The 18,231-nt window shown below is 25.6% G+C and overlaps 1 long non-coding RNA gene across 5 annotated transcripts; it reads left to right on the top strand.

The window, feature by feature from the left end:
- The first annotated feature begins 1,421 nt into the window (after window positions 1–1,421).
- LOC132931229 (uncharacterized) lies at window positions 1,422–17,933 on the top strand. 5 transcript variants are annotated; one of them, XR_009662356.1, is made up of 7 exons: window positions 1,422–1,581; window positions 2,964–3,094; window positions 4,479–4,609; window positions 5,992–6,122; window positions 8,970–9,100; window positions 11,951–12,081; window positions 17,858–17,933. It is a non-coding gene; the product is annotated as an uncharacterized LOC132931229 (long non-coding RNA). The 5 variants fall into 5 exon arrangements; XR_009662357.1 differs by having other exon boundaries at window positions 8,970–9,106; XR_009662359.1 differs by having other exon boundaries at window positions 4,479–4,615.
- The last annotated feature ends 298 nt before the right edge of the window (window positions 17,934–18,231 follow it).

Here is an 18,231-nt window from a genome sequence, read left to right as displayed (position 1 = left end):
AAGTTTCAACATCCTACGTTGAAAATGGACTGGACGATCCTGATAATAATAATAGTTTTATGCATAGTACGAGTAACGGATATTGAATATAATTGATAGTCAATTAATATTAGTGTAACAAAAAGTTAGAGTCATGAAATCCAGACCATTAGATTAAGTATATGATTCTTATTTACCATTACCAACTTCCATATATATCATATAAGCTGATACTTCATAAACACTATAAAACATGTTTTTATATGATTATTTTGACTCGTATTTTAAATTCATATTTTTAACTGCTTATAAAACAGTGAATTCTCAAGTTAGTGTCATGAAAGTCAGACCATTAGATTAAGAAAATTATTCTAATTTACCATTATTAACTAGCATACATTTCATTTAAGCTGATACTTCAATAACGCTATAAAACATGATTTTATATGATATTTTTGACGAATAATATATATTTATTTTTTGAACTGCTTATAAAACACACAATTCTCAAGTTAATCTCTTGAAACCTGGACCACTATATTAAGAAAATGATTCTAATTTATTATTATTAACTTGCATACATCTCATTTAAGCAGATTTTTCATAAACACTATAAAACATGATTTTATATGATAAGTTTTAGAAATATTATGAATACCTATTTTAATCTGCTTATAAAACAGTCAAAAATTAAATGTATACACCAACAGAGGGCGTGAGCGTCGCTGTAGTAGGGACGACATCCGTCGGCCGAATCGCCTCAGAACGAAACTAGATAGTTGTGTGGCGTTCACCGTACTGCTGTGTATCGTGACGGGTCGTTGTATTTACTTAGATTTTGAGTCTACTCGTTATTTATTAATTAAGATTTTTGATATTATAAACGAATTGTTCATATTTTATGCCCGAAGTTAACACAAGTAACTGTCTTGATCCTTGACTACTAGATCAAGAAAATGATTCTAATTTATAATTTTTAACTTTCATTTTTTTCATTTTACCTGATATTTTTACTTCATAAAAACTATAAAATATGATTTTATAAGTTAATTTTGACGAATAATACAACTTAACATTTTTTCGTATTGAAAAGGAGCGATTTTCAGTTGTACAAATGTATTCTTTAGTTACACTCATAATACATTTGAATTCCTTCTACAAACCATTCTGGTACATTTGTACTATCTTTTATGGCTTATCATAATTATTATTTATTATCATCTGTTATCTATGTTTTGCAGTTCTACATTCGTTTTTGTATTTAAGTTTCAATTGTAAATTCCTTTCATGTATTTTGTATAAAAATGAAGTTTGTCTGTTAGTTTATGTTTTGATAGTTTCCTTTTCTGAATTACTCAGTGTTGTCCACGTACTAGTTGTTATATAAAAATTGTCGTTCTCCTTATGGTATCTAGTAGTGACATTTTGTCCTCCAACCATTATACATATTTAACTTACTATTTTTTTTTAGATGGCTGTACACCAGATATACTCAGGACATATTGAAACATGAATTACCATTTCTACCACATGGGAAAGTTTCAACATCCTACGTTGAAAATGGACTGGACGATCCTGATAATAATAATAGTTTTATGCATAGTACGAGTAACGGATATTGAATATAATTGATAGTCAATTAATATTAGTGTAACAAAAAGTTAGAGTCATGAAATCCAGACCATTAGATTAAGTATATGATTCTTATTTACCATTACCAACTTCCATATATATCATATAAGCTGATACTTCATAAACACTATAAAACATGTTTTTATATGATTATTTTGACTCGTATTTTAAATTCATATTTTTAACTGCTTATAAAACAGTGAATTCTCAAGTTAGTGTCATGAAAGTCAGACCATTAGATTAAGAAAATTATTCTAATTTACCATTATTAACTAGCATACATTTCATTTAAGCTGATACTTCAATAACGCTATAAAACATGATTTTATATGATATTTTTGACGAATAATATATATTTATTTTTTGAACTGCTTATAAAACACACAATTCTCAAGTTAATCTCTTGAAACCTGGACCACTATATTAAGAAAATGATTCTAATTTATTATTATTAACTTGCATACATCTCATTTAAGCAGATTTTTCATAAACACTATAAAACATGATTTTATATGATAAGTTTTAGAAATATTATGAATACCTATTTTAATCTGCTTATAAAACAGTCAAAAATTAAATGTATACACCAACAGAGGGCGTGAGCGTCGCTGTAGTAGGGACGACATCCGTCGGCCGAATCGCCTCAGAACGAAACTAGATAGTTGTGTGGCGTTCACCGTACTGCTGTGTATCGTGACGGGTCGTTGTATTTACTTAGATTTTGAGTCTACTCGTTATTTATTAATTAAGATTTTTGATATTATAAACGAATTGTTCATATTTTATGCCCGAAGTTAACACAAGTAACTGTCTTGATCCTTGACTACTAGATCAAGAAAATGATTCTAATTTATAATTTTTAACTTTCATTTTTTTCATTTTACCTGATATTTTTACTTCATAAAAACTATAAAATATGATTTTATAAGTTAATTTTGACGAATAATACAACTTAACATTTTCGTATTGAAAAGGAGCGATTTTCAGTTGTACAAATGTATTCTTTAGTTACACTCATAATACATTTGAATTCCTTCTACAAACCATTCTGGTACATTTGTACTATCTTTTATGGCTTATCATAATTATTATTTATTATCATCTGTTATCTATGTTTTGCAGTTCTACATTCGTTTTTGTATTTAAGTTTCAATTGTAAATTCCTTTCATGTATTTTGTATAAAAATGAAGTTTGTCTGTTAGTTTATGTTTTGATAGTTTCCTTTTCTGAATTACTCAGTGTTGTCCACGTACTAGTTGTTATATAAAAATTGTCGTTCTCCTTATGGTATCTAGTAGTGACATTTTGTCCTCCAACCATTATACATATTTAACTTACTATTTTTTTTTAGATGGCTGTACACCAGATATACTCAGGACATATTGAAACATGAATTACCATTTCTACCACATGGGAAAGTTTCAACATCCTACGTTGAAAATGGAGTGGACGATCCTGATAATAATAATAGTTTTATGCATAGTACGAGTAACGGATATTGAATATAATTGATAGTCAATTAATATTAGTGTAACAAAAAGTTAGAGTCATGAAATCCAGACCATTAGATTAAGTATATGATTCTTATTTACCATTACCAACTTCCATATATATCATATAAGCTGATACTTCATAAACACTATAAAACATGTTTTTATATGATTATTTTGACTCGTATTTTAAATTCATATTTTTAACTGCTTATAAAACAGTGAATTCTCAAGTTAGTGTCATGAAAGTCAGACCATTAGATTAAGAAAATTATTCTAATTTACCATTATTAACTAGCATACATTTCATTTAAGCTGATACTTCAATAACGCTATAAAACATGATTTTATATGATATTTTTGACGAATAATATATATTTATTTTTTGAACTGCTTATAAAACACACAATTCTCAAGTTAATCTCTTGAAACCTGGACCACTATATTAAGAAAATGATTCTAATTTATTATTATTAACTTGCATACATGTCATTTAAGCAGATTTTTCATAAACACTATAAAACATGATTTTATATGATAAGTTTTAGAAATATTATGAATACCTATTTTAATCTGCTTATAAAACAGTCAAAAATTAAATGTATACACCAACAGAGGGCGTGAGCGTCGCTGTAGTAGGGACGACATCCGTCGGCCGAATCGCCTCAGAACGAAACTAGATAGTTGTGTGGCGTTCACCGTACTGCTGTGTATCGTGACGGGTCGTTGTATTTACTTAGATTTTGAGTCTACTCGTTATTTATTAATTAAGATTTTTGATATTATAAACGAATTGTTCATATTTTATGCCCGAAGTTAACACAAGTAACTGTCTTGATCCTTGACTACTAGATCAAGAAAATGATTCTAATTTATAATTTTTAACTTTCATTTTTTTCATTTTACCTGATATTTTTACTTCATAAAAACTATAAAATATGATTTTATAAGTTAATTTTGACGAATAATACAACTTAACATTTTTTCGTATTGAAAAGGAGCGATTTTCAGTTGTACAAATGTATTCTTTAGTTACACTCATAATACATTTGAATTCCTTCTACAAACCATTCTGGTACATTTGTACTATCTTTTATGGCTTATCATAATTATTATTTATTATCATCTGTTATCTATGTTTTGCAGTTCTACATTCGTTTTTGTATTTAAGTTTCAATTGTAAATTCCTTTCATGTATTTTGTATAAAAATGAAGTTTGTCTGTTAGTTTATGTTTTGATAGTTTCCTTTTCTGAATTACTCAGTGTTGTCCACGTACTAGTTGTTATATAAAAATTGTCGTTCTCCTTATGGTATCTAGTAGTGACATTTTGTCCTCCAACCATTATACATATTTAACTTACTATTTTTTTTTAGATGGCTGTACACCAGATATACTCAGGACATATTGAAACATGAATTACCATTTCTACCACATGGGAAAGTTTCAACATCCTACGTTGAAAATGGACTGGACGATCCTGATAATAATAATAGTTTTATGCATAGTACGAGTAACGGATATTGAATATAATTGATAGTCAATTAATATTAGTGTAACAAAAAGTTAGAGTCATGAAATCCAGACCATTAGATTAAGTATATGATTCTTATTTACCATTACCAACTTCCATATATATCATATAAGCTGATACTTCATAAACACTATAAAACATGTTTTTATATGATTATTTTGACTCGTATTTTAAATTCATATTTTTAACTGCTTATAAAACAGTGAATTCTCAAGTTAGTGTCATGAAAGTCAGACCATTAGATTAAGAAAATTATTCTAATTTACCATTATTAACTAGCATACATTTCATTTAAGCTGATACTTCAATAACGCTATAAAACATGATTTTATATGATATTTTTGACGAATAATATATATTTATTTTTTGAACTGCTTATAAAACACACAATTCTCAAGTTAATCTCTTGAAACCTGGACCACTATATTAAGAAAATGATTCTAATTTATTATTATTAACTTGCATACATCTCATTTAAGCAGATTTTTCATAAACACTATAAAACATGATTTTATATGATAAGTTTTAGAAATATTATGAATACCTATTTTAATCTGCTTATAAAACAGTCAAAAATTAAATGTATACACCAACAGAGGGCGTGAGCGTCGCTGTAGTAGGGACGACATCCGTCGGCCGAATCGCCTCAGAACGAAACTAGATAGTTGTGTGGCGTTCACCGTACTGCTGTGTATCGTGACGGGTCGTTGTATTTACTTAGATTTTGAGTCTACTCGTTATTTATTAATTAAGATTTTTGATATTATAAACGAATTGTTCATATTTTATGCCCGAAGTTAACACAAGTAACTGTCTTGATCCTTGACTACTAGATCAAGAAAATGATTCTAATTTATAATTTTTAACTTTCATTTTTTTCATTTTACCTGATATTTTTACTTCATAAAAACTATAAAATATGATTTTATAAGTTAATTTTGACGAATAATACAACTTAACATTTTCGTATTGAAAAGGAGCGATTTTCAGTTGTACAAATGTATTCTTTAGTTACACTCATAATACATTTGAATTCCTTCTACAAACCATTCTGGTACATTTGTACTATCTTTTATGGCTTATCATAATTATTATTTATTATCATCTGTTATCTATGTTTTGCAGTTCTACATTCGTTTTTGTATTTAAGTTTCAATTGTAAATTCCTTTCATGTATTTTGTATAAAAATGAAGTTTGTCTGTTAGTTTATGTTTTGATAGTTTCCTTTTCTGAATTACTCAGTGTTGTCCACGTACTAGTTGTTATATAAAAATTGTCGTTCTCCTTATGGTATCTAGTAGTGACATTTTGTCCTCCAACCATTATACATATTTAACTTACTATTTTTTTTTAGATGGCTGTACACCAGATATACTCAGGACATATTGAAACATGAATTACCATTTCTACCACATGGGAAAGTTTCAACATCCTACGTTGAAAATGGACTGGACGATCCTGATAATAATAATAGTTTTATGCATAGTACGAGTAACGGATATTGAATATAATTGATAGTCAATTAATATTAGTGTAACAAAAAGTTAGAGTCATGAAATCCAGACCATTAGATTAAGTATATGATTCTTATTTACCATTACCAACTTCCATATATATCATATAAGCTGATACTTCATAAACACTATAAAACATGTTTTTATATGATTATTTTGACTCGTATTTTAAATTCATATTTTTAACTGCTTATAAAACAGTGAATTCTCAAGTTAGTGTCATGAAAGTCAGACCATTAGATTAAGAAAATTATTCTAATTTACCATTATTAACTAGCATACATTTCATTTAAGCTGATACTTCAATAACGCTATAAAACATGATTTTATATGATATTTTTGACGAATAATATATATTTATTTTTTGAACTGCTTATAAAACACACAATTCTCAAGTTAATCTCTTGAAACCTGGACCACTATATTAAGAAAATGATTCTAATTTATTATTATTAACTTGCATACATGTCATTTAAGCAGATTTTTCATAAACACTATAAAACATGATTTTATATGATAATTTTGACGAATAATATATATTTATTTTTTGAACTGCTTCTAAAACACACAATTCTCTAGTTAATCTCTTGAAACCTGGACCTCTATATTAAGAAAATGATTCTAATTTATTATTATTAACTTGCATACATTTGATTTAAGCAGATTTTTCATAAACACTATAAAACATGATTTTATATGATAATTTTGACGAATGATATATATTTATTTTTTGAACTGCTTATAAAACACACAATTCTGAAGTTAATCTCTTGAAACCTGGACCACTATATTAAGAAAATGATTCTAATTTATTATTATTAACTTCTATAGATATTATGTAAGCTGATTCTTCATAAACACTATAAAACATGATTTTCTATGATAATTTTGACGAATATTAAAAATTCATTTTTTTAACTGCTTATAAAACAAACAATTCTCAAGGTAATCTCTTAAAACCTGGACCACTATATTAAGAAAAGGATTCTAATTTATTATTATTAACTTCTATAGATATTATGTAAGCTGATTCTTCATAAACACTATAAAACATGATTTTGTATGATAATTTTGACGTATATTAATTATTTATGTTTTGAACTGCTTATAAAACAAACAATTCTCAAGGTAATCTCTTAAAACCTGGACCACTATATTAAGAAAAGGATTCTAATTTATTATTATTAACTTGTATACATCTCATTTAAGCAGGTACTTCATAAAAACTATAAAACATGATTTTATATGATAATTTTGACGAATATTATATATTTATTTTTTGAACTGCTTATAAAACACACAATTCTCAAGTTAATCTCTTGAAACCTGGACCACTATATTAAGAAAATGATTCTAATTTATTATTATTAACTTGCATACATGTCATTTAAGCAGATTTTTCATAAACACTATAAAACATGATTTTATATGATAATTTTGACGAATAATATATATTTATTTTTTGAACTGCTTCTAAAACACACAATTCTCTAGTTAATCTCTTGAAACCTGGACCACTATATTAAGAAAATGATTCTAATTTATTATTATTAACTTCTATAGATATTATGTAAGCTGATTCTTCATAAACACTATAAAACATGATTTTCTATGATAATTTTGACGAATATTAAAAATTCATTTTTTTAACTGTTTATAAAACACACAATTCTCAAGGTAATCTCTTAAAACCTGGACCACTATATTAAGAAAAGGATTCTAATTTATTATTATTAACTTGTATACATCTCATTTAAGCAGGTACTTCATAAAAACTATAAAACATGATTTTATATGATAATTTTCACGTATATTAATTATATATGCATTGAACTGCTTATAAAACAAACAATTCTCAAGTTAATCTCTTGAAACCTGACCACTATATTAAGAAAATGATTCTAATTTATTATTATTAACTTGCATACATCTCATTTAAGCAGATTTTTCATAAACACTATAAAACATGATTTTATATGATAAGTTTTAGAAATATTATGAATACCTATTTTAATCTGCTTATAAAACAGTCAAAAATTAAATGTATACACCAACAGAGGGCGTGAGCGTCGCTGTAGTAGGGACGACATCCGTCGGCCGAATCGCCTCAGAACGAAACTAGATAGTTGTGTGGCGTTCACCGTACTGCTGTGTATCGTGACCGGTCGTTGTATTTACTTAGATTTTGAGTCTACTCGTTATTTATTAATTAAGATTTTTGATATTATAAACGAATTGTTCATATTTTATGCCCGAAGTTAACACAAGTAACTGTCTTGATCCTTGACTACTAGATCAAGAAAATGATTCTAATTTATAATTTTTAACTTTCATTTTTTTCATTTTACCTGATATTTTTACTTCATAAAAACTATAAAATATGATTTTATAAGTTAATTTTGACGAATAATACAACTTAACATTTTTTCGTATTGAAAAGGAGCGATTTTCAGTTGTACAAATGTATTCTTTAGTTACACTCATAATACATTTGAATTCCTTCTACAAACCATTCTGGTACATTTGTACTATCTTTTATGGCTTATCATAATTATTATTTATTATCATCTGTTATCTATGTTTTGCAGTTCTACATTCGTTTTTGTATTTAAGTTTCAATTGTAAATTCCTTTCATGTATTTTGTATAAAAATGAAGTTTGTCTGTTAGTTTATGTTTTGATAGTTTCCTTTTCTGAATTACTCAGTGTTGTCCACGTACTAGTTGTTATGTAAAAATTGTCGTTCTCCTTATGGTATCTAGTAGTGACATTTTGTCCTCCAACCATTATACATATTTAACTTACTATTTTTTTTTAGATGGCTGTACACCAGATATACTCAGGACATATTGAAACATGAATTACCATTTCTACCACATGGGAAAGTTTCAACATCCTACGTTGAAAATGGACTGGACGATCCTGATAATAATAATAGTTTTATGCATAGTACGAGTAACGGATATTGAATATAATTGATAGTCAATTAATATTAGTGTAACAAAAAGTTAGAGTCATGAAATCCAGACCATTAGATTAAGTATATGATTCTTATTTACCATTACCAACTTCCATATATATCATATAAGCTGATACTTCATAAACACTATAAAACATGTTTTTATATGAATATTTTGACTCGTATTTTAAATTCATATTTTTAACTGCTTATAAAACAGTGAATTCTCAAGTTAGTGTCATGAAAGTCAGACCATTAGATTAAGAAAATTATTCTAATTTACCATTATTAACTAGCATACATTTCATTTAAGCTGATACTTCAATAACGCTATAAAACATGATTTTATATGATAATTTTGACGAATAATATATATTTATTTTTTGAACTGCTTATAAAACACACAATTCTCAAGTTAATCTCTTGAAACCTGGACCACTATATTAAGAAAATGATTCTAATTTATTATTATTAACTTGCATACATGTCATTTAAGCAGATTTTTCATAAACACTATAAAACATGATTTTATATGATAATTTTGACGAATGATATATATTTATTTTTTGAACTGCTTATAAAACACACAATTCTGAAGTTAATCTCTTGAAACCTGGACCACTATATTAAGAAAATGATTCTAATTTATTATTATTAACTTCTATAGATATTATGTAAGCTGATTCTTCATAAACACTATAAAACATGATTTTCTATGATAATTTTGACGAATATTAAAAATTCATTTTTTTAACTGTTTATAATACACACAATTCTCAAGTTAATCACTTGAAACCTGGACCTCTATATTAAGAAAATGATTCTAATTTATTATTATTAACTTGCATACATTTGATTTAAGCAGATTTTTCATAAACACTATAAAACATGATTTTATATGATAATTTTGACGAATAATATATATTTATTTTTTGAACTGCTTATAAAACACACAATTCTCTAGTTAATCTCTTGAAACCTGGACCACTATATTAAGAAAATGATTCTAATTTATTATTATTAACTTCTATAGATATTATGTAAGCTGATTCTTCATAAACACTATAAAACATGATTTTCTATGATAATTTTGACGTATATTAATTATTTATGTTTTGAACTGCTTATAAAACACACAATTCTCAAGGTAATCTCTTAAAACCTGGACCACTATATTAAGAAAAGGATTCTAATTTCTTATTATTAACTTGTATACATCTCATTTAAGCAGGTACTTCATAAAAACTATAAAACATGATTTTATATGATAATTTTCACGTATATTAATTATATATGCATTGAACTGCTTATAAAACAAACAATTCTCAAGTTAATCTCTTGAAACCTGGACCACTATATTAAGAAAAGGATTCTAATTTATTATTATTAACTTGTATACATCTCATTTAAGCAGGTACTTCATAAAAACTATAAAACATGATTTTATATGATAATTTTGACGAATATTATATATTTATTTTTTGAACTGCTTATAAAACACACAATTCTCAAGTTAATCTCTTGAAACCTGGACCACTATATTAAGAAAATGATTCTAATTTATTATTATTAACTTGCATACATGTCATTTAAGCAGATTTTTCATAAACACTATAAAACATGATTTTATATGATAATTTTGACGAATAATATATATTTATTTTTTGAACTGATAATAAAACACACAATTCTCAAGTTAATCTTTTGAAACCTGGACCACTGTATAATTAAAAGGATTCTAATTTATTTTTATTAATTTGCATACAATTCATTTAAGCAGATTTTTCATAAAAATTATAAAACATGATTTTATATGATAATTTTCACGTATATTAATTATATATGTATTGAACTGCTTATAAAACAAACAATTCTCAAGTTAATCTCTTGAAACCTGACCACTATATTAAGAAAATGATTCTAATTTATTATTATTAACTTGCATACATCTCATTTAAGCAGATTTTTCATAAACACTATAAAACATGATTTTATATGATAAGTTTTAGAAATATTATGAATACCTATTTTAATCTGCTTATAAAACAGTCAAAAATTAAATGTATACACCAACAGAGGGCGTGAGCGTCGCCGTAGTAGGGACGACATCCGTCGGCCGAATCGCCTCAGAACGAAACTAGATAGTTGTGTGGCGTTCACCGTACTGCTGTGTATCGTGACGGGTCGTTGTATTTACTTAGATTTTGAGTCTACTCGTTTTTTATTAATTAAGATTTTTGATATTATAAACGAATTGTTCATATTTTATGCCCGAAGTTAACACAAGTAACTGTCTTGATCCTTGACTACTAGATCAAGAAAATGATTCTAATTTATAATTTTTAACTTTCATTTTTTTCATTTTACCTGATATTTTTACTTCATAAAAACTATAAAATATGATTTTATAAGTTAATTTTGACGAATAATACAACTTAACATTTTTTCGTATTGTAAAGGAGCGATTTTCAGTTGTTGTCCAAATGTATTCTTTAGTTACACTCATAGTACATTTGAATTCCTTCTACAAACCATTCTGGTACATTTGTACTATCTTTTATGGCTTATCATAATTATTATTTATTATCATCTGTTATCTATGTTTTGCAGTTCTACATTCGTTTTTGTATTTAAGTTTCAATTGTGAATTCCTTTCATGTATTTTGTATAAAAATGAAGTTTGTCTGTTAGTTTATGTTTTGATAGTTTCCTTTTCTGAATTACTCAGTGTTGTCCACGTACTAGTTGTTATATAAAAATTGTCGTTCTCCTTATGGTATCTAGTAGTGACATTTTGTCCTCCAACCATTATACATATTTAACTTACTATTTTTTTTTAGATGGCTGTACACCAGATATACTCAGGACATATTGAAACATGAATTACCATTTCTACCACATGGGAAAGTTTCAACATCCTACGTTGAAAATGGACTGGACGATCCTGATAATAATAATAGTTTTATGCATAGTACGAGTAACGGATATTGAATATAATTGATAGTCAATTAATATTAGTGTAACAAAAAGTTAGAGTCATGAAATCCAGACCATTAGATTAAGTATATGATTCTTATTTACCATTACCAACTTCCATATATATCATATAAGCTGATACTTCATAAACACTATAAAACATGTTTTTATATGATTATTTTGACTCGTATTTTAAATTCATATTTTTAACTGCTTATAAAACAGTGAATTCTCAAGTTAGTGTCATGAAAGTCAGACCATTAGATTAAGAAAATTATTCTAATTTACCATTATTAACTAGCATACATTTCATTTAAGCTGATACTTCAATAACGCTATAAAACATGATTTTATATGATATTTTTGACGAATAATATATATTTATTTTTTGAACTGCTTATAAAACACACAATTCTCAAGTTAATCTCTTGAAACCTGGACCACTATATTAAGAAAATGATTCTAATTTACTATTATTAACTTCTATAGATATTATGTAAGCTGATTCTTCATAAACACTATAAAACATGATTTTGTATGATAATTTTGACGTATATTAATTATTTATGTTTTGAACTGCTTATAAAACACACAATTCTCAAGTTAATCTCTTGAAACCTGGACCACTGTATAATTAAAAGGATTCTAATTTATTATTATTAACTTGTATACATCTCATTTAAGCAGGTACTTCATAAAAACTATAAAACATGATTTTATATGATAATTTTCACGTGTATTAATTATATATGCATTGAACTGCTTATAAAACAAACAATTCTCAAGTTAATCTCTTGAAACCTGGACCACTATATTAAGAAAAGGATTCTAATTTATTATTATTAACTTGTATACATCTCATTTAAGCAGGTACTTCATAAAAACTATAAAACATGATTTTATATGATAATTTTGACGAATATTATATATTTATTTTTTGAACTGCTTATAAAACACACAATTCTCAAGTTAATCTCTTGAAACCTGGACCACTATATTAAGAAAATGATTCTAATTTATTATTATTAACTTGCATACATGTCATTTAAGCTGATACTTCAATAACGCTATAAAACATGATTTTATATGATAATTTTGACGAATAATATATATTTATTTTTTGAACTGCTTATAAAACACACAATTCTCAAGTTAATCTCTTGAAACCTGGACCACTATATTAAGAAAATGATTCTAATTTATTATTATTAACTTGCATACATGTCATTTAAGCAGATTTTTCATAAACACTATAAAACATGATTTTATATGATAATTTTGACGAATGATATATATTTATTTTTTGAACTGCTTATAAAACACACAATTCTGAAGTTAATCTCTTGAAACCTGGACCACTATATTAAGAAAATGATTCTAATTTATTATTATTAACTTCTATAGATATTATGTAAGCTGATTCTTCATAAACACTATAAAACATGATTTTCTATGATAATTTTGACGAATATTAAAAATTCATTTTTTTAACTGTTTATAATACACACAATTCTCAAGTTAATCTCTTGAAACCTGGACCACTATATTAAGAAAATGATTCTAATTTATTATTATTAACTTGCATACATGTCATTTAAGCAGATTTTTCATAAACACTATAAAACATGATTTTATATGATAATTTTGACGAATAATATATATTTATTTTTTGAACTGCTTATAAAACACACAATTCTCAAGTTAATCTCTTAAAACCTGGACCACTATATTAAGAAAAGGATTCTAATTTATTATTATTAACTTGTATACATCTCATTTAAGCAGGTACTTCATAAAAACTATAAAACATGATTTTATATGATAATTTTGACGAATATTATATATTTATTTTTTGAACTGCTTATAAAACACACAATTCTCAAGTTAATCTCTTGAAACCTGGACCACTATATTAAGAAAATGATTCTAATTTATTATTATTAACTTGCATACATGTCATTTAAGCAGATTTTTCATAAACACTATAAAACATAATTTTGTATGATAATTTTGACGTATATTAATTATTTATGTTTTGAACTGCTTATAAAACACACAATTCTCAAGTTAATCTCTTGAAACCTGGACCACTATATTAAGAAAATGATTCTAATTTATTATTATTAACTTGCATACATGTCATTTAAGCAGATTTTTCATAAACACTATAAAACATGATTTTATATGATAATTTTGACGAATAATATATATTTATTTTTTGAACTGCTTCTAAAACACACAATTCTCTAGTTAATCTCTTGAAACCTGGACCTCTATATTAAGAAAATGATTCTAATTTATTATTATTAACTTGCATACATCTCATTTAAGCAGATTTTTCATAAACACTATAAAACATGATTTTATATGATAATTTTGACGAATGATATATATTTATTTTTTGAACTGCTTATAAAACACACAATTCTGAAGTTAATCTCTTGAAACCTGGACCACTATATTAAGAAAATGATTCTAATTTATTATTATTAACTTCTATAGATATTATGTAAGCTGATTCTTCATAAACACTATAAAACATGATTTTCTATGATAATTTTGACGAATATTAAAAATTCATTTTTTTAACTGTTTATAATACACACAATTCTCAAGTTAATCTCTTGAAACCTGGACCTCTATATTAAGAAAATGATTCTAATTTATTATTATTAACTTGCATACATTTGATTTAAGCAGATTTTTCATAAACACTATAAAACATGATTTTATATGATAATTTTGACGAATAATATATATTTATTTTTTGAACTGCTTATAAAACACACAATTCTCAAGTTAATCTCTTGAAACCTGGACCACTATATTAAGAAAATGATTCTAATTTATTATTATTAACTTCTATAGATATTATGTAAGCTGATTCTTCATAAACACTATAAAACATGATTTTCTATGATAATTTTGACGAATATTAAAAATTCATTTTTTTAACTGTTTATAAAACACACAATTCTCAAGTTAATCTCTTGAAACCTGGACCTCTATATTAAGAAAATGATTCTAATTTATTATTATTAACTTGCATACATTTGATTTAAGCAGATTTTTCATAAACACTATAAAACATGATTTTATATGATAATTTTGACGAATAATATATATTTATTTTTTGAACTGCTTATAAAACACACAATTCTCAAGTTAATCTCTTGAAACCTGGACCACTGTATAATTAAAAGGATTCTAATTTATTATTATTAACTTGTATACATCTCATTTAAGCAGGTACTTCATAAAAACTATAAAACATGATTTTATATGATAATTTTCACGTATATTAATTATATATGCATTGAACTGCTTATAAAACAAACAATTCTCAAGTTAATCTCTTGAAACCTGACCACTATATTAAGAAAATGATTCTAATTTATTATTATTAACTTGCATACATCTCATTTAAGCAGATTTTTCATAAACACTATAAAACATGATTTTATATGATAATTTTGACAAATATTATATATTTATTTTTTGAACTGCTTATAAAACACACAATTCTCAAGTTAATCTCTTGAAACCTGGACCACTATATTAAGAAAATGATTCTAATTTATTATTATTAACTTGCATACATGTCATTTAAGCAGATTTTTCATAAACACTATAAAACATGATTTTATATGATAATTTTGACGAATAATATATATTTATTTTTTGAACTGATAATAAAACACACAATTCTCAAGTTAATCTCTTGAAACCTGGACCACTATATTAAGAAAATGATTCTAATTTACTATTATTAACTTCTATAGATATTATGTAAGCTGATTCTTCATAAACACTATAAAACATAATTTTGTATGATAATTTTGACGTATATTAATTATTTATGTTTTGAACTGCTTATAAAACACACAATTCTCAAGTTAATCTTTTGAAACCTGGACCACTGTATAATTAAAAGGATTCTAATTTATTATTATTAATTTGCATACAATTCATTTAAGCAGATTTTTCATAAAAATTATAAAACATGATTTTATATGATAATTTTCACGTATATTAATTATATATGTATTGAACTGCTTATAAAACAAACAATTCTCAAGTTAATCTCTTGAAACCTGACCACTATATTAAGAAAATGATTCTAATTTATTATTATTAACTTGCATACATCTCATTTAAGCAGATTTTTCATAAACACTATAAAACATGATTTTATATGATAATTTTGACGAATATTATATATTTATTTTTTGAACTGCTTATAAAACACACAATTCTCAAGTTAATCTCTTGAAACCTGGACCACTATATTAAGAAAATGATTCTAATTTATTATTATTAACTTGCATACATGTCATTTAAGCAGATTTTTCATAAACACTATAAAACATGATTTTATATGATAATTTTGACGAATAATATATATTTATTTTTTGAACTGATAATAAAACACACAATTCTCAAGTTAATCTCTTGAAACCTGGACCACTATATTAAGAAAATGATTCTAATTTACTATTATTAACTTCTATAGATATTATGTAAGCTGATTCTTCATAAACACTATAAAACATAATTTTGTATGATAATTTTGACGTATATTAATTATTTATGTTTTGAACTGCTTATAAAACACACAATTCTCAAGTTAATCTTTTGAAACCTGGACCACTGTATAATTAAAAGGATTCTAATTTATTATTATTAATTTGCATACAATTCATTTAAGCAGATTTTTCATAAAAATTATAAAACATGATTTTATATGATAATTTTCACGTATATTAATTATATATGTATTGAACTGCTTATAAAACAAACAATTCTCAAGTTAATCTCTTGAAACCTGACCACTATATTAAGAAAATGATTCTAATTTATTATTATTAACTTGCATACATCTTATTTAAGCAGATTTTTCATAAACACTATAAAACATGATTTTATATGATAAGTTTTAGAAATATTATGAATACCTATTTTAATCTGCTTATAAAACAGTCAAAAATTAAATGTATACACCAACAGAGGGCGTGAGCGTCGCCGTAGTAGGGACGACATCCGTCGGCCGAATCGCCTCAGAACGAAACTAGATAGTTGTGTGGCGTTCACCGTACTGCTGTGTATCGTGACGGGTCGTTGTATTTACTTAGATTTTGAGTCTACTCGTTTTTTATTAATTAAGATTTTTGATATTATAAACGAATTGTTCATATTTTATGCCCGAAGTTAACACAAGTAACTGTCTTGATCCTTGACTACTAGATCAAGAAAATGATTCTAATTTATAATTTTTAACTTTCATTTTTTTCATTTTACCTGATATTTTTACTTCATAAAAACTATAAAATATGATTTTATAAGTTAATTTTGACGAATAATACAACTTAACATTTTTTCGTATTGTAAAGGAGCGATTTTCAGTTGTTGTCCAAATGTATTCTTTAGTTACACTCATAATACATTTGAATTCCTTCTACAAACCATTCTGGTACATTTGTACTATCTTTTATGGCTTATCATAATTATTATTTATTATCATCTGTTATCTATGTTTTGCAGTTCTACATTCGTTTTTGTATTTAAGTTTCAATTGTGAATTCCTTTCATGTATTTTGTATAAAAATGAAGTTTGTCTGTTAGTTTATGTTTTGATAGTTTCCTTTTCTGAATTACTCAGTGTTGTCCACGTACTAGTTGTTATATAAAAATTGTCGTTCTCCTTATGGTATCTAGTAGTGACATTTTGTCCTCCAACCATTATACATATTTAACTTACTATTTTTTTTTAGATGGCTGTACACCAGATATACTCAGGACATATTGAAACATGAATTACCATTTCTACCACATGGGAAAGTTTCAACATCCTACGTTGAAAATGGACTGGACGATCCTGATAATAATAATAGTTTTATGCATAGTACGAGTAATGGATATTGAATATAATTGATAGTCAATTAATATTAGTGTAACAAAAAGTTAGAGTCATGAAATCCAGACCATTAGATTAAGTTTATGATTCTTATTTACCATTACCAACTTCCATATATATCATATAAGCTGATACTTCATAAACACTATAAAACATGTTTTTATATGATTATTTTGACTCGTATTTTAAATTCATATTTTTAACTGCTTATAAAACAGTGAATTCTCAAGT

This window comes from Rhopalosiphum padi, unplaced genomic scaffold (genome assembly GCF_020882245.1).
Source record: "Rhopalosiphum padi isolate XX-2018 unplaced genomic scaffold, ASM2088224v1 scaffold1, whole genome shotgun sequence".
NCBI classification, from domain to species: Eukaryota; Metazoa; Arthropoda; class Insecta; order Hemiptera; family Aphididae; genus Rhopalosiphum; species Rhopalosiphum padi.
This window is presented reverse-complemented; position numbering and strand designations above follow the sequence as displayed.